We start from the raw sequence: 21,228 nt of genomic DNA on the forward strand, positions 1-21,228 counted from the left end.
GCACACTGAAAAAGATGCACCTAAGAACACTAAAATATTTGTTTATGTTAAATTCGAAACTAAATTAAAACTCTTTGTGAAGTTTTTAAAATTGAAAGGAAATTTCATGCACTTAATTTATTTAGCACACTGAAAAAGATGCAACTAATAACACTAAAATATTTGTTTATGTTAAATTTGAAACTAGATTAAAACTCTTTGTGAAGTTTTTAAAATTGAAAGGAAATTTCATGCACTTAATTTATTTAGCACACTGAAAAAGATGCACCTAATAACACTAAAATATTTGTTTTATGTTAAATTCGAAACTAAATTAAAACTCCTTGTGAAGTTTTTAAAATTGAAAGGAAATTTCATGCACTTAATTTATTTAGCACACTGAAAAAGATGCAGCTAATAACACTAAAATATTTGTTTATGTTAAATTCGAAACTAAATTAAAACTCTTTGTGAAGTTTTTAAAATTGAAAGGAAATTTCATGCACTTAATTTATTTAGCCCACTGAAAAAGATGCACCTAATAACACTAAAATATTTGTTTATGTTAAATTCGAAACTAGATTAAAACTCTTTGTGAAGTTTTTAAAATTGAAAGGAAATTTCATGCACTTAATTTATTTAGCACACTGAAAAAGATCCACCTAATAACACTAAAATATTTGTTTATGTTAAATTCGAAACTAGATTAAAACTCTTTGTGAAGTTTTTAAAATTGAAAGGAAATTTCATGCACTTAATTTATTTAGCACACTGAAAAAGATTCACCTGATAACACTAAAATATTTGTTTATGTTAAATTCGAAACTAGATTAAAACTCTTTGTGAAGTTTTTAAAATTGAAAGGAAATTTCATGCACTTAATTTATTTAGCACACTGAAAAAGATGCACCTAATAACACTAAAATATTTGTTTATGTCAAATTCGAAACTAAATTAAAACTCTTTGTGAAGTTTTTAAAATTGAAAGGAAATTTCATGCACTTAATTTATTTAGCACACTGAAAAAGATGCAGCTAATAACACTAAAATATTTGTTTATGTTAAATTCGAAACTAAATTAAAACTCTTTGTGAAGTTTTTAAAATTGAAAGGAAATTTCATGCACTTAATTTATTTAGCACACTGAAAAAGATCCACCTAATAACACTAAAATATTTGTTTATGTTAGATTCGAAACTAGATTAAAACTCTTTGTGAAGTTTTTAAAATTGAAAGGAATTTTCATGCACTTAATTTATTTAGCACACTGAAAAAGATCCACCTAATAACACTAAAATATTTGTTTATGTTAAATTCGAAACTAGATTAAAACTCTTTGTGAAGTTTTTAAAATTGAAAGGAAATTTCATGCACTTAATTTATTTAGCACACTGAAAAAGATGCACCTAATAACACTAAAATATTTGTTTATGTCAAATTCGAAACTAAATTAAAACTCTTTGTGAAGTTTTTAAAATTGAAAGGAAATTTCATGCACTTAATTTATTTAGCACACTGAAAAAGATGCACCTAATAACACTAAAATATTTGTTTATGTTAAATTCGAAACTAGATTAAAACTCTTTGTGAAGTTTTTAAAATTGAAAGGAAATTTCATGCACTTAATTTATTTAGCACACTGAAAAAGATGCACCTAATAACACTAAAATATTTGTTTATGTCAAATTCGAAACTAAATTAAAACTCTTTGTGAAGTTTTTAAAATTGAAAGGAAATTTCATGCACTTAATTTATTTAGCACACTGAAAAAGATGCAGCTAATAACACTAAAATATTTGTTTATGTTAAATTCGAAACTAAATTAAAACTCTTTGTGAAGTTTTTAAAATTGAAAGGAAATTTCATGCACTTAATTTATTTAGCACACTGAAAAAGATCCACCTAATAACACTAAAATATTTGTTTATGTTAAATTCGAAACTAGATTAAAACTCTTTGTGAAGTTTTTAAAATTGAACAGAAATTAATTAACAGGACTGACAACCTTGGATTTTGAGCTGGCTAGTGATCAACGGTGATAATTGTAGTAAGTATTAATTATTGGTTAGCCAAATGTAGTAATAATTGGAAGTTTTCTTCCAATCTTAATTTTTTACTTTTATAAGTGTAGTAATAATTTGAAAAAATGACCTGTGATGTCACTAATCTGTCTTGATAATGCAGCTTTTCTGAACAGTTTTGTCCAATTTTCAAAATTTGTCAAAAAACACACACAAAAAAAATCTTGATCCAACAGATTTTGAGTGTTGTTGTTTGTGTCAGGTTTTGTCAGGTTTTCTTCTAATTTACTTTTGTCATCAGTAACAGGAGTCCTCAGACTCTTAAAGGGCTCTAGCAGACACACCTGCTTGATCAGATTTAAACGTTACACTTCTAGGGGGGGAGGGGGTTGAAAAGATTTGAAATTCCTTTCTAATAAAAAAAATTGCCGTCAACCACCTTCACACTCCCACGCTCCCAAAAAATCAGCTTTTCAACGCCGCAAAGAAAACTAAGATGGTATTGGGTCTAGACAAGGGATAGGATAATGACCTGGTGCCTGTATCTTTTCAGGCCGTCTAATCACACGCAAGGAATTTTTGTAATTTTACCCCCCCCCCCTTTACACCCCCTTACAGACTTTGATGATATCCTCAGTTTGCTAAGTTGGGCTCTGATGTATTTAAATCAAAGGAATGTCACTCACTGCACTGTTCTCCAGCATATGTTGGAGTGCAGAATAGTCATTAATGATATCTGTACTCACTAGATCACCATTACTATTCAATAAGGAAAATGTTCGGCTCGATGATGAACACCATCGCTTGGGTTCATTATTGGGTGCTTGGGTGCAGGTATAAAAGCTATTAAGTTTTAATTTTGGATGTAAATCCACTCAACGCACTAAAGCCAATGAACATTTTAAAAAAATTTGGCCTTTTCGAGCATTTATTGCTGGCACATATCTGTCATGCGGCTCCACCACGCCTAGGGTGCGTGGCTCGTTCCACCTCCCAACTATGCTGAAATGTCTTTTGCTTGGGTCAAAAGAGAGCAGACAGTAGAGGTACTTTCAAGCAAGTTTTGCCAGTCTTTGAAACAAATTCTGTTTTTTTACCATCACTCTAACGGACAGCCTTTTTTGTTTTTTTTTTTTTTTTTTTTGATATACTGTCAATGACATCCTCACTCCTATACCTTTTTAATCCCTGATAAATATCATCTGACGAATGTTCTTCATCGCTTGTCGAAGTTGTAAGTCTGTTATCAAACCTGCAGTGCCTCCTTTGTTTGGATTCTGGGGTGCAAAATTCAGATGTGCATCTAGCATTATAAGTTTGAACATAGGATTTAAATATTGTGTCGACAAAATATTCCAACATGCTGACAAATTTAGACACATAAGCTAGATTTCCAACATAAATGATTTCTTAACAAGAGATTCTTGGATCTTTTACCCATGCAAGTGCATTTCAAATATTGATGCACCGCTTGTGATTTGACAAATATTTAATATACTCATTATAAGGGAGATGTGGCAGCCCTAGAGAGCGTACAGAGAAGAGCAACTAAGCTTTGTGCCCCACACCAACAGATTTCCTACCCTGAACGTCTGCGTCACCTAAAGATACCCACATTGGTTTACCAGCAGCACAGAGGAGATGTCATTTTTGTCAAGAAAATGTACCAAAACAACATGGCTAACTCCATTTTTACTCCCTCCCTTGCCACTATGACACGAGGCCACTCAATGAAGCTGCAATAGAAGCACTCCAGGCGCAGAGAGAGGACGAACTTTTTCACAGAACGTGCTGTCTCAACTTGGAACAGTCTTTCCAATGAGACTGTCACTGGTGAATCGGTTAATTCTTTCAAAAATGCAGTTGATTTGGAGTGGAGTAACGCGGAATAGAAGTACCAGTAGGAGGCCACACCCCATATCACCCACTAATTGTGTCACCTTATCAATTCAACAGCGAGATGTTCTACTGGAGGATGCAGTCCACCTTATCTCGCTGTAAATGCGATTTAAAGTAATTCTATTCTGAAGTATTACACCTGCCTATTCATGATTAAGTACCATAAAAAATCCATATGTTTTTTTTTGTATTTGTTAATGCTGTAAGGTGTCAGGTATAACCCTTGTGACTCTAATTAGGTCCCAAGGGAATCACTATATTTTGAACATAACAGTACGCTTACAGGTTTAGGGTTGTTTTATGGTCTTATAATTGCCCGTGCTTGTTTGAGCGACTATGAAATGTTAGGTGTTTTTCTTCAGCTGCGTAGACTCGCAAGGGAATCGGGAAGATAAGGCCATTTGCAGGTTAATAAACCCTCAGGTAAAGGCTTTCTTAAACCCATCAAGTTAAACTATTACGTTCACATACATTTTACCAATTTATTCTTTTAACTGTGTTGCTGGTGTTATTTTTTATTATCATTGCTATTTAATATCAAGTACCGGCTACCTGCAGCTCCTTCCAATAATTTTGAAAACAAAAATGATATAGATTTCAGCAATTTAATTTTGACCATTCTATGTTTCAGGAGTGGTCTCGTTCAAGTGGCCTTTTTAATTTCTAAAAAATCAAATGGGGTATAAATGGTTGAACACCATTCATTTCGCCCTTGTGATGTTTGCTACGATCATTAACACCATCGCTTGGGTCCATTATACCCCCAAACAAGGAGCCACCCTACTTAAGACCAGCACAAGTAATATATTGCAATGAGTATGCAATACGTCGCTCCTAATCTGGAAGACGTTTTTCTTCTCGTTTGAGGTGCTGAAAGAGGAGCAAACATCTTACATCTTTTTCCAGACAGTGAGCGCAGTTGTCTGCGAGACGCTTCTGCCACGGGTATATAACCTTTGATTTATATTTCTTCTTTTTTTATTTGGCATACATGGTATAATGAAGTGTCAAATAAATGTTATTTTCGGTATAATGAAAGTGTCAAAGCTTAATTTTAATATGTAATGAAGGTATAAAAGCTATTAAATGTTAATTTTGGTTGTAAATCCACTCAATACACTAAAGCCAATGAGCATTAAAGAAAAAAATGGCCTTTTCGAGCCTTTATTGCTGGCACATATCTGTCATGCGGCTCCACCACGCCTAGGGTGCGTGGCTCGTTCCACCCCCCAACTATGCTGAAATCTCTTTTGCTTGGGTCAAAAGAGAGCAGGCAGCAGAGGCACTTTCAAGTAAGTTTTGCCAGTCTTTGAAACAAATTCTGTTTCTTCACCATCACTCTAACAGACAGCCTTTTCTTCTTTTCTTTTTTTTTTACTGTCAATGAGATCCTCACTCCTATACCTTTTTAGTCCCTGATAAATATCATCTGACGAATGTTCTTCATCACTTCTCGAAGTTGTAAGTCTGAATTGACAAGTAGGTATGTATTGACAAGTATTTACAACAAATATGCTTTGACTTCATTTGACGCATTTTTGCTGATTTCTGCTGATTTGTTAGCTGAACTAAATTGCACTTAGTCGTTTTGGCATAGCCTCAAGCTTCTGACCCATAATGAAGACTTGCAACTTCTTTTATCTAAAGTGGTTTTTTCTGAATTTTCAAATCAACTAAATGACCTAAATTACTTCTCAACAGGATATTTATTTGCCAATTACCATTTCAATTACAATCTAGTACATGCTTAGCCATTCCCATTAGCGTACTTACTTTGGGCCCAAATAAACAGGTTGTTCATCAACCTCTAATATTTGTCCTCCAAAATTAGCTTTAGTCCCACATTAAGCCTCTGATTTACTCCTAAATTAAATTAAAAAACATGTTTATCTACTGAAAGTAAGTAGCAGCATTAAGATTCAAAACAAACACAAAGTATTCCATATGTGAAGGGGTTACCCCTCTCTTCCTTAATACCTTGCTCTCTGAGCTAAAGTTTAACTGTTCTTTCCATTTTTTTTTGTAACGACTCCTGAAACATAATGGCAGTTTAAATAGAATAAGAAACTTTTTCTAAAAATACTAAAAACTTTACCGTAAAGATTTAAAGGTTTTAAGGATGGGAGAAACCCCTTCAGACACGAAATAATTTTGTTCGCTTTTGTCACTTTTTACGTCTTAACCGCCTAAAAAAAAAAAAATCGTTTTGTTTTTTGTCTTGAAAAACTTTATTTTTTCTGGGTGCAACAAAAGAAAAATCCTTTTTAATTATGAGCCCGTTCAGACGTAAGAATTTTTTAAGTTTTTCGTAACTATTTTTCTTTAGTCCAGTGCGCTATTCATGATAGACCTGTGCTATTAATGATACAGAGAAAGAAAATACAAAAGAGCCTGCCGTTTAGATCAATTTTTAGAGTATGTTATCGTATATTAGAGCAGCTATTTATTTCTTTTTTTTTGAATGGTGCCAGTTTTATTTTCCCACGTTATTTTAGATAATATTTCCTCTAAGTCGATTTTCTACTTTAAAATTAAGCTTTTATTTAAAAGACCTTTAACCGTAAAGTCAAAGATCGTAAAGTGTTTTTTTTTTCGCTGAAGTAATGCACAAAATAAACAATTTTTTTTTTTAATGAATTTAATTCACAACCGATAACTTACTTAATTTCTTTTTTATTCTTTGAACGATTCCAAGGGTAACGTTCAAATTTATTCTTAAAATTTTTCATTGTGGATTTTTATTTGGTAGATGATAGATATGTTTAAAACCTGTAATGTACACTATTTCTTTTTTTTTGCCTGTTTAGAGAATATAGACTATTTAGTAGTTCTCAATTGAAAGTCAGCAGTCAACATTAAAACTCAAAACAAATAGAAACTATTACGTAGAGGAGGGAGACCGCCTCCTCCTTAGAAACTTGCTTTTGACTCCAAAGTTTGTTTTTTGTTCCAATAATTTGGAATAACTCCTTAAACACGAGGTTCATTTAATTTAAAATAATAAAATTTTGTGAAAAAAAGAGGTGCAATAAGGAGTGGCCTACCTTCATCATGTCATATGTTTATGTTTTTTTGTTTCAGCTGCTGTTCTGGTTATGTCCAATCTCTTTTACCAACCTGGCCTGGTCTTTACGCAATGGGATTTTATATGTGTTTCGCCATTGAATCGCCTCACAAATATCCAAAATATGGGTTTCTCTTTCCACCTTTGCCGAGGAGTTCTTGGAAGTAAGTGTTTTCAATCTAATAAGATATTGTTTCTTCCTTCATCTAACAGTTAATCTGAGCCACTTATTTACGAAAATAATATGACCATGCGTTGGCCCACACTTTGGATAGTTGGACGGAGAACACAAGGTGGATGGAGTTTCGCTGAAACAAAATACTTAGAAGAAAAGTTTCTGAGCTATTTGTCACATCTCCATTCTTACAAATTACGATTCGGACTGCGTATACGCTATTCTTTGAATTTGACGAAAATATGTAAAACCTCAATAATAATTTGCTGAAACGGATTGTAAAAAAAAAGTTAATTTTTTCCCCTGGCTTTGATTGTTGCTAATTTCCAACTAAAATAAAATTTCTTATTTGAAATAGAATTTATTAGCTGTTTTAAGAATATTATTGGCTTAAGAATATGGTATATTAGCTTTAAAATATTATATAAACAATAATTCTTTTACCATCTTGTCTGCTAAAAGTAACAATAAATCAGTCGAACATAAGAGATTCTACAATCAGTTGTTATCCAACTATACCAACACGATGAGTAAATTGACTATTTAGCTCCATGCATCTGTTGAAGTTGGATCCCTTTTACTACAAGTTTAAAGGCTTTAAAAAAAAATTTATATGAAGCAATCTAAAAAAAAATAAAAAATCTCAGCCCTTTAATCAGCGTTTTATTGCTTTCCACATGAATAGCCAATTTATTTGACTTGTTTTTATAATCAGCAGAAAACTAATTCGAAGAAAAATGCTTTACATGGTTTGAATTGGTCTACCTACATGGTCTACCTACAGTCCCGGTTCTTTATGGATTACGTACCTTCAGGGGACAGACATTATTACAAAAGTATGCCCTAGGTAATAAGAAAAATGTTAAGTCTTATTGGATATATGATAATTAAAGTATATTTCATTGCAAAAAAAAAGTCTAGTTTAACCCAAAGATAATATTTATAATAAATAAACGGTTTGAAGAACAAATTTACTTATAAAAGCAATTGTTCAGCAAAAAAAATCCGAAAGTAAGCAAAGAGAGATTTCCCTTATTATATATTTTGCGAAGTCGTAAAACATCCTGTATCCTATCTATATCCTATCTATTTGTTTAGTTTATTTATTATTTATTACTTTATTATTTATTATAGAGAGATTTATTATATATTTTGCAAAGCCGTAAAACGTCCTGTATCTCTCAGGAAGGCGATATCTATCCTCCAGTCACTTAGAATTTTAAAAAAGGGCAATTTAACTTCTGACTATAAATCCAATAAGCCCCTCCTGAAGCTTATACGACCACCCTTTCTACAAGAGACATAACACAGCCTTATTAAGATCTGATTGGTTTTTTAAAACTACCAGTGTAAAATCTTTAGCCAATCTAAGAAAAATAAGCTCTCTCTCTCTCTCTCTCTCTCTCTCTCTCTTTCTCTCTCTTTCTCTCTCTTTCTCTCTCTCTCTCTCTCTCTCTCTCTCTCTCTCTCTCTCTCTCTCTCTCTCTCTCTCTCTCTCTCTCTCTCTCTCTCTCTCTCTCTCTCTCTCTCTCTCTCTCTCTCTCTCTCTCTCTCTCTTTCTTTCTTTCTTTCTTTCTTTTCCTTGTTTTGCCCATTAGAATAGTCTTCTTAGTTTATTAGAACATGTATGTTATAAAAGCTCCAGAAGGAGTCATTTTACTTTCAACATATTAAAACGGAAGAATAAACGGATTTTAGATTTTCCCAGGTAAAGATAGATTTTTTTTTCTTGTAGATCAGCTTCAGATTTGACTCTTATTGTCTTCTATACCCTCCTTGTTTTTGCTAAGATATGTTCATTTTAATTTTGTTTCATTTTTCATTTTGTTTTTTATTGTTATTACTCTTCATGCATTTACTAATGTATTTTTTTTTTCTAAATCGTGATAATTTACGTAATCAGCCTTAGGATCCCTAAGGCCTGGGGAGGAATAAAAATAGACGTACTAGAGGTATAGCCGGGGCAAAGTTATCCAAAATCCTAAATTTCTGGCCACTTGCAGAGGATAGTCCACCCAAGATAAAATCCTGTGTTTGTCTGCTTGTGGTAGATGTGTAACATATAACAATTTCTTTTTGGTTGACTTTTTTAAATGATTTTTTTTTTTTAGAATCTAAAAAGGAAAATAATTTCCTGTTGGTAAAGGTTTCGTCGTTTCGTCGCTTCGAAGTTGACCAAAGATGGAGGAAATTCATTGGGTGTGTAACGTTGAGTAATTTATTGAATTCGTTCAAATAACCCCTTAACACCTGAATATACATAAATGAAGGCTAACGATAATTAAATAATTAAATAATTAAAAATCTCTCTCTCTCTCTCTCTCTCTCTCTCTCTCTCTCTCTCTCTCTCTCTTTCTTTCTTTCTTTCTTTCTTTTCCTTGTTTTGCCCATTAGAATAGTCTTCTTAGTTTATTAGAACATGTCTGTTATATAAGCTCCAGAAGAAGTCATTTTACGTTCAACATATTAAAACGGAAGAATAAACGGATTTTAGATTTTCCCAGGTAAAGATAATTTTTTTTTTCTTGTAGATCAGCTTCAGATTTGACTCTTATTGTCTTCTATACCCTCCTTGTTTGTGCTAAGATATGTTCATTTTAATTTTTGTTTCATTTTTCATTTTGTTTTTTATTGTTATTACTCTTCATGCATTTACTAATGTATTTTTTTTTCTAAATCGTGATAATTTACGTAATCAGCCTTAGGCTCCCTAAGGCCTGGGGAGGAATAAAAATAGACGTACTAGAGGTATAGCCGGGGCAAAGTTATCCAAAATCCTAAATTTCTGGCCACTTGCAGAGGATAGTCCCACCCAAGATAAAATCCTGTGTTTGTCTGCTTGTGGTAGATGTGTAACATATAACAATTTCTTTTTGGTTGACTTTTTTAAATGATTTTTTTTTTTTTTAGAATCTCAAAAGGAAAATAATTTCCTGTTGGTAAAGGTTTCGTCGTTTCGTCGCTTCGAAGTTGACCAAAGATGGAGGAAATTCATTGGGTGTGTAACGTTGAGTAATTTATTGAATTCGTTCAAATAACCCCTTAACACCTGAATATACATAAATGAAGGCTAACAATAATTAAAAAAATATATCTCCCCACTCCCAATGAATATTTTTTAAATTTTACTTTAAACGACCAAATATGTTCTGCCTCCCTAATGCCAGCTGGGATATCATTCCAAATAGCCAGAGCTAAATACCTAATTCCAAAAGCTGCACGTGTGTTGTCTCGGTACTCAACAATCAAATTATCTGCCTCTCTAGTCTCATACCCATGGAGTGAACGATTTACCCGAAAGAAACTGGTAAAAACTGGAGGACATACATCATTGCAACATCGATACTCAAAAATAGCCGCTTGATAATCTCGAATCTGACCAATGTTAGGCACTCGTAATTTCTTAAAACATGACGCGGTATTATTAACATTTTCTACATAATTACCAAGACGACGTACTGTTTTATTTTGTAGGACCTGCACTTTTTTAAAATTTCCATAGAAATTACTAGATTAAAGGACACAACCATAAGAAATATAAGGCGCAACAGTGGTGTGATATAATAATGAAAGAACTGATAATGGTAAAATATGCTTTAATTGACGCAAAATTCCCAAACCTCTAGCAACTTTAGCTGCAACAAGATCACTATGGTTCTTCCAAGATAGATTACAATCAAGCTGGAACCCCAAATAACGCACTTCATGCACCACAAAGGCCTACCGTTCAAAAATATCTTTTTATCAACACATGGAGGCTTAACAACTCTCCTATAAATCATAAAATTAGTTTTATTAACGTTCACTGACAAAAGGCTCAAACTTGTAAATACAAAAAATGCCTTTAATACCCTATTTATTTTCAACAACAAATCATCGACGGATTGACTAGACACAGTTAAAGCTGTATCATCCGCAAAAGTCGTAATACAACACTCAGGTAAGTAGAACCGCATTGAATCAACATACACAAGGTACAGAAGTGGTCCCAAAACAGAACCCTGAGGTACACCACAAATCATTTGAAAAGGAGTAGAAAACACATCATTTAAAACAACTTGAATAGATCTACCACTTAAAAAACTATTAAACCACCTTAAATAGTTACCACGAACTCCAAGGGACTGTAGACGTTTGAGAATTGAAAAGGGAATATTTGTGGGAAAAGTCAAGTCATGGTCAATTGTAGGAAAAGCCAAGATAGATTGTCCAATTAAATGGGCATCAAGTGCAAGGTTAATTTTACCCCTTGAATTGCCGGTTGTTACTGTCTTCCACTTTTGCTACACCTCTCATATATGTCTCTCCACAATGCCGAACTAGAGTCAACCTGTTGAGGTTCTACCTTGCCTTTTTCGCAATTATAATTGCCAAATTGACAATTGTCGATTATAACTGACGAAGGCAAATTGTTTATATATAGTCTAATTTGCCTACATATTGGCAGATATTGTCAATATATCCATACTTTAAGGGGAAGGCATAGGCTAGATGGGAAGAGGGTCTGAACGTAAAGATGGAAATAGACACATTAGCCTTTATAATAAGAATCTATATCTGCACACGTTGCGCAGGTCACAATAAAATGGGACTGCACTTACTGTAGAGTCTGCATAGGGTTACAGAGTTTTTATGTATGTGCTCTAACTATTAAGTGATCTAGTGTATATTTTTGCGTGAGAGGGGTTGCCTGAAGCCTCAGAAAGTACATTTCTAGGACGAAAGATTTCAACTTTTCTTAAGAGGTCATTCAGATCAAGGGACACATAATGTTTTGAAGTGTTATTTTCCAAAAGTCAGCCTTTACCTTGTAAAATAGTTCTGTATGACAGGAAGGGTTGTGTCCCCAGCATTCACGCTAAAGTTTATTTAGTGCTATATTGATGAAAATTATTTAGGAAGGAAGGGGGCGTGAGAATTGGCATTCAGGCCAATTTCTTTTTCTCGTCAAGTTTTGATATCATTTTTTATAGAGCGTTTTCTTCTTGAATACGTTAAGTATGAAAACTATCTGTTTTCCCTGTTTCTGTTCTCTGTTAAACAGAGAACTACCTCTATTTCAAAAATTTTTCCTTAAGAAAATGCGTGTACTATTCCCTATACCTACTGTTCCTTGTTCCCTACTTAAGTTAGGTGGCAAAAAATGGCTATCTGTATCGTTCTTGCCTTTAAGCACAGGATTGTGGCACAAATTTGGCTGCTGAATTTTGAAAGATGTGCCGCTGTTTGTATAAGTCAGCCAATGTTAAGCTGGTTTGGTTGTATTATCGAGCTTGATCATTAGCATCTACTTACACCTTTCTCAAGCCCGACGACCTCTTACAGGCTTAAAGTCCGAGGGGATACAATCTAGGTAACTTGTTTTTCCCACAGGAACGAAATATGGTGTTCCAGAACTACCTCCCCACAAATTTTTGTCTGACTCATAAATGTAGCCAATGCAAATATATGCAAATTTTTGGTGCGACTTCTTTTTTTTCTGTGAAACAAATCCCCCTTTCACCAGGGATAAACACTCTGCCCCGAACAAAATTATAGATACACCTTTATACAGGCTATGTTGCCTAAAATCGGGACTCTAATGAGAACTGATTACGTGTATCTGAACTTCCTTTTAACGCAATACTTGTTTAATTGAATCCCCATTCAACTAAACCCCTGTGTAACTGAATCTTCGTACAACCCAACCCCTGTTTTAGTGAACCAATTTTAATCTCAATTGTGATGCAATTCAACCATTATTTTACTCGACCTTCATGCAACTCGACCCCATTTATCCCAATCTTGTTTGACTCAAATCTTATTCTAGTCAACCCTCTTAAGATCAACAATGTAAGTAGCAAGAGTAATTCAACCGTTTTGTCGGAATTGATAAAATCTTGAATAAAGTGGTCTTCATTCACTGGTTAATTGTTAGGATAGTGTTTTTAGGTTGCTTTTACGCAAAACTATTCCTCCGCCATCTAAAAACAATAATTTATCTGTCTGTCTTACATATGCGAAACTTGGCAAAATTTTCTATGCCCCAATTGCATCTCATGGCTGCAGCAGTAACTACAAACTAGTAAAAAGAAAACCGAGGCTCATAGTAGCCAAGAGCTTAAAAACACGCTTAAAAAATCTCTTTCTTGTAAGATAATTTTGGCGTTATTTAATTTAGATTAATTTTAAGATTAATTTGGCGTATTAAGATGGGGTTGAATTAGATGGAGAAATAGCTGAACGAAGATTCAGTAGGATCCCTCTCATCCGCTGTGGTTAAACCTATATCACACAGAATAAGTTCACATAAGGACAAATCAGAAAAAAAAATTGTGAATTGACGTATTGTTTTATTTCAGATACGACGAGTCATTCGTCGTCAGATTCCAAAGATTCCTCTGTGGACAAAACTATTGTGGACGATTTTATGCAGATGTTATGCATGTGGAAACAAATACTAGAAGACCGGAAGACAATAGAATGTAAGTTTTACCCTGTTATTATTTTTTAAATAGTGTAGATATAGTAAAATGGTTGTACCTACTGTATAGTAATATAACTATAGCATTAGTATATATTACTATTTTAGCTCAGCTGCAGAAATACGGAAGACTTAGGTTGAAGATCTGTTTCAAGTTGAGATTTATTTCATACGTCTCAATATACTCTGGTTGAATTTCTCTTATCTATTATTTTCTCTTATCTCAATATCTTATTGTGTTACCTAGATTTTGTGAGATCTTTGGTTTGTCTCTAATGTACCATGCATTAATTTCTACTTTGCTGCCTAGCCATAGCCTAGGTTCCTACCCATAACGCGTTCCTATCTTCCCCATTGAAGATTTTTGGGATGTACCATATGTTGTCTATTTATCCTTGATTCTACTTTCGAGCGTGCGCAATGACGAATTTATGTATTTTTTCTGCTTTGATGCGTGATTAAAAATTTATCAGTAGTTCAGTCCCCTGACTACCATACATCTATGGTGCTGTTATCTGTCTCATTTTTGAAATAAACTTGTATGACCTAAAGTGGGCTGCATAACTTTGAAAATCCTGCTTTTGATACTAGAACTGTTCTAACCGTGTCTTAATGGCAAAATCAGACGCCAACATAAAAAGATGAGCAATTCAGATTCATGTTTTAGTTTCTTTCCTTCCCTGTGAAGGTCTGTCTCAGTTCCTTTTGAATTATTGCAGTGCTTTTAGTTCTCTAGGGATCTAGAGCTCTTGGAAATAGGGTATATTTTCCTTCGGAACTCTCCTAATAAGATTCCAAACCTTACAAAAACATAACTTAATCTGCATCATTAAACAAATTTATTCCACATATATATCTTTTAATTTTATGGAAGTAATTTGATTAATACTATAAATGCTTGCCAACAAATAAAATAGATTTTATTCAGTTTTTTTTTTGTTTATTCGTTGTCATAACAATTTAGTTTTAGATATTGTTTATGCTTAAGTTTCTGATGGGCTCTAACTCGCTAAGCATCTAGAAAAATACGAGGGCACCTAGGCCCCCTCCCACGCTCATTTTTTCCCAAAGTCACCGGATCAAAATTTTTAGATTTTCATTTTGTTCCGAATAGTCGAAAATTCTAATAACTATGTCTTTGGGGACAACTCAATCCCCCACAGTCCCCGGGGGTGGGGCTGCAAGTTACAAACTTTGACCATTTTTTACATTTAGTAATGGTTATTGGGAAGTGTACAGACGTTTTCAGGGGGACATTTTCTCGTTGGGAGTTGGGGGCGGTGTGGGGTGGTTACATCGGAGGATCTTTCCATGACGGAACTGCTCGTGGGGAATGGATTTTTCCTTGGAAGGGGAAATGGATTTCACAACAAAATTTAAGAAATGATCAGCAATTACAAAAATAAATTAGTATTTTTTTTTAACTTAAAATAAGGAGGACATTAAAATTTAATATGAACAGAAAATGTTACGTATTTAAGGGGGGTTGCTTTTCGTCAATAGCTCTCTTACGCTGAATTTTTTTTTTTTACTTTTAAAAGATGTCAGCAATCTGCTGATCTGATGGTGTCAGAATCGTCAGAATCTGATGGTGTGATTTTCATTCAGAAACCTTGAATTTTTGGTGGTTTCCCCTCAGTTTTGAAAATCAGACAGTTTTTCTCAGGCTCGCAGCTTTTGATCGCTAACAATAAATTTAATTAATCTTATATATTTGGAATCAGCTTAAAAAGCCAATTCTTTTGACGTTTCTATTGTTTTCAAAATTGTGTGTTTTAGAGTATCGGTTACTGCTGAGCGGAATCCATCCTTATTTGCAGTTCGTTACCATGAACTGTTTGATAAATGGAGCGAATTTTCTAGGGCTTATAACGTTTCTTTGGTGATTGCAAAATCAAAGAATTTAATATCTTTCTAGTTGCCATAAAATTTGATTCTTTAAGGTATGTTCTGCTATCAATTTAAATAATATCAGACAATTTTTTCTTTTTTAACCTCTCGGCTTGCAATAGTCGTCATGTTTAACCAACTTCGTGCTTAAGCTGAACTAAGTTCACTTAACAAACATCTTTTAGGTAAAAAAAAAAAATTCTTTTAACAAATCTCTTCAAAAATTTTCTAGGTAACAAATCTTTTTGTCTATCTTTTGCACTTCTATTTCTATTTCCCTGCGTAAGAGCTAATGACCTTAGCCGGTAAGTTGGCAAAACGGAGAAAGAATTGTCTCTTGAATTACGCAAATTAGTTCTTTAGCGTTATCATAGCTTTCCCCTTTGTCTGTCCCTTTTTAATCAAATGAAAACAGAGTTTAAGGCTTCTTGAGCAGTGACAGGTTTGTGATAATTTATTTTAATATAGTCAAGACGATCAAAGAAACTAATCAGATGAAAAAAAAAATCTATTTATTGGTTGCAAGAAGGGCTTATTTTTATAAGTATAATACACACAATTCTTCTCCTTTCCAGTTATGTAATAGAATAAAAAAAAATGTATGTCATACAAATCTTTCTTTATTTGAATTAATTGCAATTTATATAACAGAAATAAACAAAAGCAACTATAATGAAACTATATTTGCGATGCTTATTCTAAATATAATGTTACTTTAGTTTCTATTTCAATTTCCCTCGTTTCATGTATTTACATTATTCAATTTCTTATAAAAGATCACATTTAGTATGTAACTAAACAAGAAAACGTTGTCGTACTTTGACAATTTTTTTTTAAAGATTGATTTTTCAAAATTTAATTTTACCTTAGTTAACAGCTTAAAAACGAAGAAAAACAGCATATATTCCCTAGTATATATGCATGTCCTTTGGTTACATTTGCTTTGTGTAAACTCTTTCGAAAAGTACAGAAATTTAAAAAAAATCGGGCTCTTTGACCTCCCAAATCTAAATGGCTCTATTCTACCTGAATGAAGAGGACACCCCAAAAAAACCTACGATGCAGATACCAGGCTGACCTCACAAATCTAAATGTCTCAATTCTGCCTGAATGGGAAGACGTCTGGGTGGTCACAATGATGTGAGATGACTGACGACTCTTCTTGGATGGCAAAAAACATCCCTGGAAGCACAGCAGGATATAAGGTCTAAGGTAAGTTCAACAGGAAACCCTTCAAAGCAATGTTTTTGTTGTTAATTTCGTTTTGTTTTTAATAAATTGCTATTAATTTCAATTTTCTTGAAATCTCAATTTTTTGAAGTATTCAAGATTCACAATTGAAGGCTTTATTTGGATTAAATGGTCTCAATTGGAGCATTTAATGTTAGTAGTTGATGCAGGAATTAGTGAAATAAAAGTTTTGTTTCTTAGGAATTAAAGGAGAAAAATAAGATTTGTTTTCTGTTTAATTTAAAGAATATGGAGTCAAACTCTAAATCACAACCAAGCAAATTAAAATTGACAAAGCTCATTATTCTAAATAAGTTTAAGGAACTTTTCAAGGCGGGTTTGTTTTAGAGAGATATGGTAGATACCTATCCATGCGTACGAGGGGGGGGTATGGGTTACCTTCCTTGCTAAATTCCTTTCACCCTTCACGCTATGTCTCCTTATACTTTGTCGGAGCATAAATAATATAAAATTTAAAATATATATTATGATATATTTTTGCATATATTGCATATATAATTTTGCATATATATATATATATATATATATATATATATATAATATAAATAGTTCAACTAGAATATTTAAAAAATTAAATCAATTTTTTTTATTAAAAAAATTATATGTACTTTACCCCCCCCCCCCCCAATGTGAAAATATATAGCACAAATTCTTTGGTATATTTCATTAGGATTGAGTGTCAGAAAAATACACTAGAAGAATATTAGGTAGGGCGTAGATTTTACAATTACCAATAATTGTATACAACTGGTTATTCGTATTTAATTTTGTTATTGTTTACTATTATTATTCACATAATTCTCAGTATTACATTGTAAATCATTATTTGCTGTGAATAGATCACGCATTTCAGGCCTAACAATAAAACCAGTAAACATTTTTTTTTCTATTTTAATTGTGGCTCTCGTACAGATACCCATGCACTTTTTTTGAGGAATTACTGAAGTGAATTCCTCAAAATAGTCAAAAAGGCAAATTAGATAAAAAGTTAAAGGTAAAATGCAAAAATGAAATTAAGGAGGGGACATATACTTCCTTTAAACATATATCCCCATGAATTTCTTAGATTGCTATACTTTTTGCGACATTGAATGTAATAGTATGATCATTTATAATATAATCAAATATTTTTATTTTTTATTAAATAGAATCTCTTGTTGTGCGTCTTATGATATTCGCAATAACCGAATAGTTGTCAGTTGTATCCATAAAATTATGGATATTTTGTTGGCTCTAGGCCAGCTTTCCTTTAAATGTAAAAATGAAATGAGGGAGGAGGGCTAAACCTCCTTAAATCACATATCTGTCCCAACGAATTTCCTTTCATAGGTTACTATACTTTTTTGATGTATATTGAAATAATTTTTCTATTTTATAATAACCATTTTTATTATTATTGCACCAAATTTGTTGTGCGTATTATAATATTTTTTCCGCTCGATGTTAACAATTATCGAACCGTTGCCAGTCTGGCTTATTCTATGGACATTTTTTTGGCTTCCAGCCGCCTTCTTTTAAGCGCAAAAATAAAATTAGGGAGGGGGCTAAACCTCCTTAAAGTACTATGTCTGGTTATTCTATGGAAATTTTGTTGGCTTCCGGCCGCCTTCTTTTAAATGCAAAAATGAAATTAGGGAGGGGGTTGAACCTCCTTAAAATACAGTGTCTAGTTATTCTATGGAAATTTTGTTGGCTTTTGACAGATTTCTCTTAATTATGAGGAATCTCGAAAGAGTGGCCCTCATTCAAGTGTAGGTCGTTGTCGTATCAGTAAAGGAAGTTGTCAAAAAATCTCTTTCCTTATTCATCTTCTACACATGATCTAAACTATTTACATTTATTTCTGCTCTAATTTGTTGTTGTAAAATTTTGACTATCACCCCTCTCATAAATAGACACAAAAAATCCCCGAGAAACAGCAACTTCAGGATCGCTGTAAAATTTGAAAATTTAGGCATTGTACTAGTGTTGCATATAGATTTAACTTCAAGTGTCAAAATCAGACTTGGTGTGGAAGATGGAAGAATTGTCTGGTACTAAGAAAAGTTCAATATCACACTCCTTTTTTTCATAGAAAATTACTAGTTAGTAAAGTCTTATCATGTCTGGCTTTAGGTTAAATAAGGTTTCTTTTAAAAGAAAACGCGCTCACATATTTATATTGTATTGAATTTCCTTATGTGTGTTTTAAGGAAATGGATGTTTCTCAACACCCGGTGAAGGCGGTCACTACCATTATGACGCTACACTAGAAGAAATGGTGTATGAAGGTTATTTCATAATGGCAGGAACCATGTATCATGTTAACCGTCCATCTGCCGAAGCTCATTTCAACTGTGCTTTTGAAACTCATTAGTTAGACGTAACCAGTCGCCCCTAGAATTCTTTTTCTTTCGTTCTTGCGTTTGTATTTTCATTTTTATTTCTTTTGTTTAATTTCTTACTTTTTAAATAAATATTAATTTCAATTTTTGGTAAATGCCTTTATTTTATTTCAAAGTGTTTAGATTCATCCAAGGGTCTCCACAAGAAGGCAAGTTGAGCAGAAACCCCTTGTCAGGAAGTTCCAAGAAAAAGATTTCAACACAGTATAAATTAACCTTATCTTAGACCTTAGATCCTCCTGTGCCTCCAGGGCTGCTCCAGGGGCATCCAAGAAGAGTCACCTGTCATCTCTCATCGCTGTGGCCACCCAGACGTCTTCCCATTCAGGTAGTATTGAGGCATTTATATTTGTGAGGATAGCCCTGTAGCTGTGTCGTAGGGTTTTTGGGGTGTCCTTTTGTTCTGGTACTACAGGGCTGCCACTGAAAGGTGATATTGAAGGACTGTCACTGAGGGATTTATGGCGTTACTGTTGAGCGCCATACGAAAAACAGATACATGAATAAAAATTGGAGAAATGGGTGAGCACAATTACACACAAATTGTAATAGAAACACAAAGAATGTAATAAATGATTCGATATCTTATCTGAATCTTATAAGAATAAAAAATGGTGTTAAGTGTCGGTAAAAAAAAAGCTTAAAATCGTTTAGTATTTGACAACATTTGGCATTAAGATCAGATTCCTTTAGCCGTCTTACACTACTACTGAAATACTGCTACGCTACGTCAATAATTTGACTATCGACACTATTTAATTAATTATTCTTATTATTACTCTGAAAACAAATGTCAGGTTCTGCCGAACACTGGATGGTGTTGAGGGATATATGTCGGTACGAATGCCAGCTCCTAATTTTGTAAGTTACCCGTACTCTTTGGGAAAAACGTTTATATATGAGACAATAAGAGAGTCAAATAGTTCTACATTCCCTGTGAAACATGTGCTTTTGCGACTACAACTAAAATTTACTGCAAAAGGACAAAATACCCATATCTTGTATTCAATATGTATGTATTGCATTCATTACATATACTATTATACATAGTCTTGTAATCATACACACTAATGTATGCATCCATAGTTTCAGATCTATACGCTCACAGCTGGAAGAAGGATTTTACTTTAAATTTTCTCAAAGACCAATATGAACTTGCCTAAGCCCCGTCTTTAGTACGGCTTTCTCAATCAAAGTCAGGCAAGTACTGTGTTAGTGGAAACAGGTTTTTGATCGGCGATCTAACTTTTACTTAAACGACTTTTTTAGGACTTTTCTGAAGTCTAAAAGGGATTTTTTAATGTGTCTAATTTGTTTTTTCTTAAAATACCCAAGATGAGGATCGAGACAGCCGGAAAAAGTCTTAAATTACTTTCGAAGAAGAAGAGCAATAAGTCGATCCCGTCACTCAATTTTGTCCAGTTCATGATATTTAAGATTTAGGTTAGATTAAATACGGAGTCTAAAACTATAAAAGCAAAAGCAAAAACTTATACTTAACCCTCTTTAAACTTTCATTTCTTTGGAGGACATCAAACCATTCAACAAATGTATTATTAAATAAGGAAAGAAATTAAGAAAAAGAAGAAAAGAAAAGAAAGAGAAAAATGGAGCACTTACCAGGCTCTTACGAGGAGCACTTACCAGGCTAGGAGCACTGACCTAGAAAGGAAAACAAATTATTGTTGAGCATAAAAGTGTGTGTGCGTGGGGGGGGGTTGTCGTTACTTGACAAATACTGAAGTACTAATATTTACTACAAATACTTATGATCTTATTACGCCTGTATTTTAATATCTACGCTGTGTAATATTTGTGCCTTCTTACCTAGAGAAGATTCAGCTTGCACGGTTGGATTAATGGTATTTTTGTTGCTTTTTTTGGAGGAGGGGGAGGGTTTGAATTATGTGTATAAATTTTACATAGTAATACATATTTGGAACTCGAACCGAAGTAAAGCATTGGTTTTCTATTCATACTTATATGCAAGGTAGGGAAGAATCCTTGTCTTAGATCCGTCTGAATTCCCACCCCCAGAAGAAAAATAGAAGTGTGTGCGTTGAAATTTCATTTTGCACTAAAAGAAAAAATATTTTTTTTTA

The 21,228-nt window shown here is 33.3% G+C and overlaps 1 long non-coding RNA gene across 1 annotated transcript in view; it reads right to left on the reverse strand.

Annotated features, from left to right (window-relative positions):
• LOC136042308 (uncharacterized) overlaps positions 1-21,228 on the reverse strand; it is an 84,832-nt gene that overhangs the window by 16,473 nt on the left and 47,131 nt on the right. The window contains exons 2-3 of the long non-coding RNA XR_010621248.1: positions 20,747-20,788; positions 6,944-7,271 (exon numbers count right to left, since the gene is read on the reverse strand). This is a non-coding gene — a long non-coding RNA (uncharacterized LOC136042308). The remainder of the gene's footprint in view (positions 1-6,943; positions 7,272-20,746; positions 20,789-21,228) is intronic.

This window comes from Artemia franciscana, unplaced genomic scaffold (assembly GCF_032884065.1).
Source record: "Artemia franciscana unplaced genomic scaffold, ASM3288406v1 Scaffold_1066, whole genome shotgun sequence".
NCBI lineage: Eukaryota > Metazoa > Arthropoda > Branchiopoda > Anostraca > Artemiidae > Artemia > Artemia franciscana.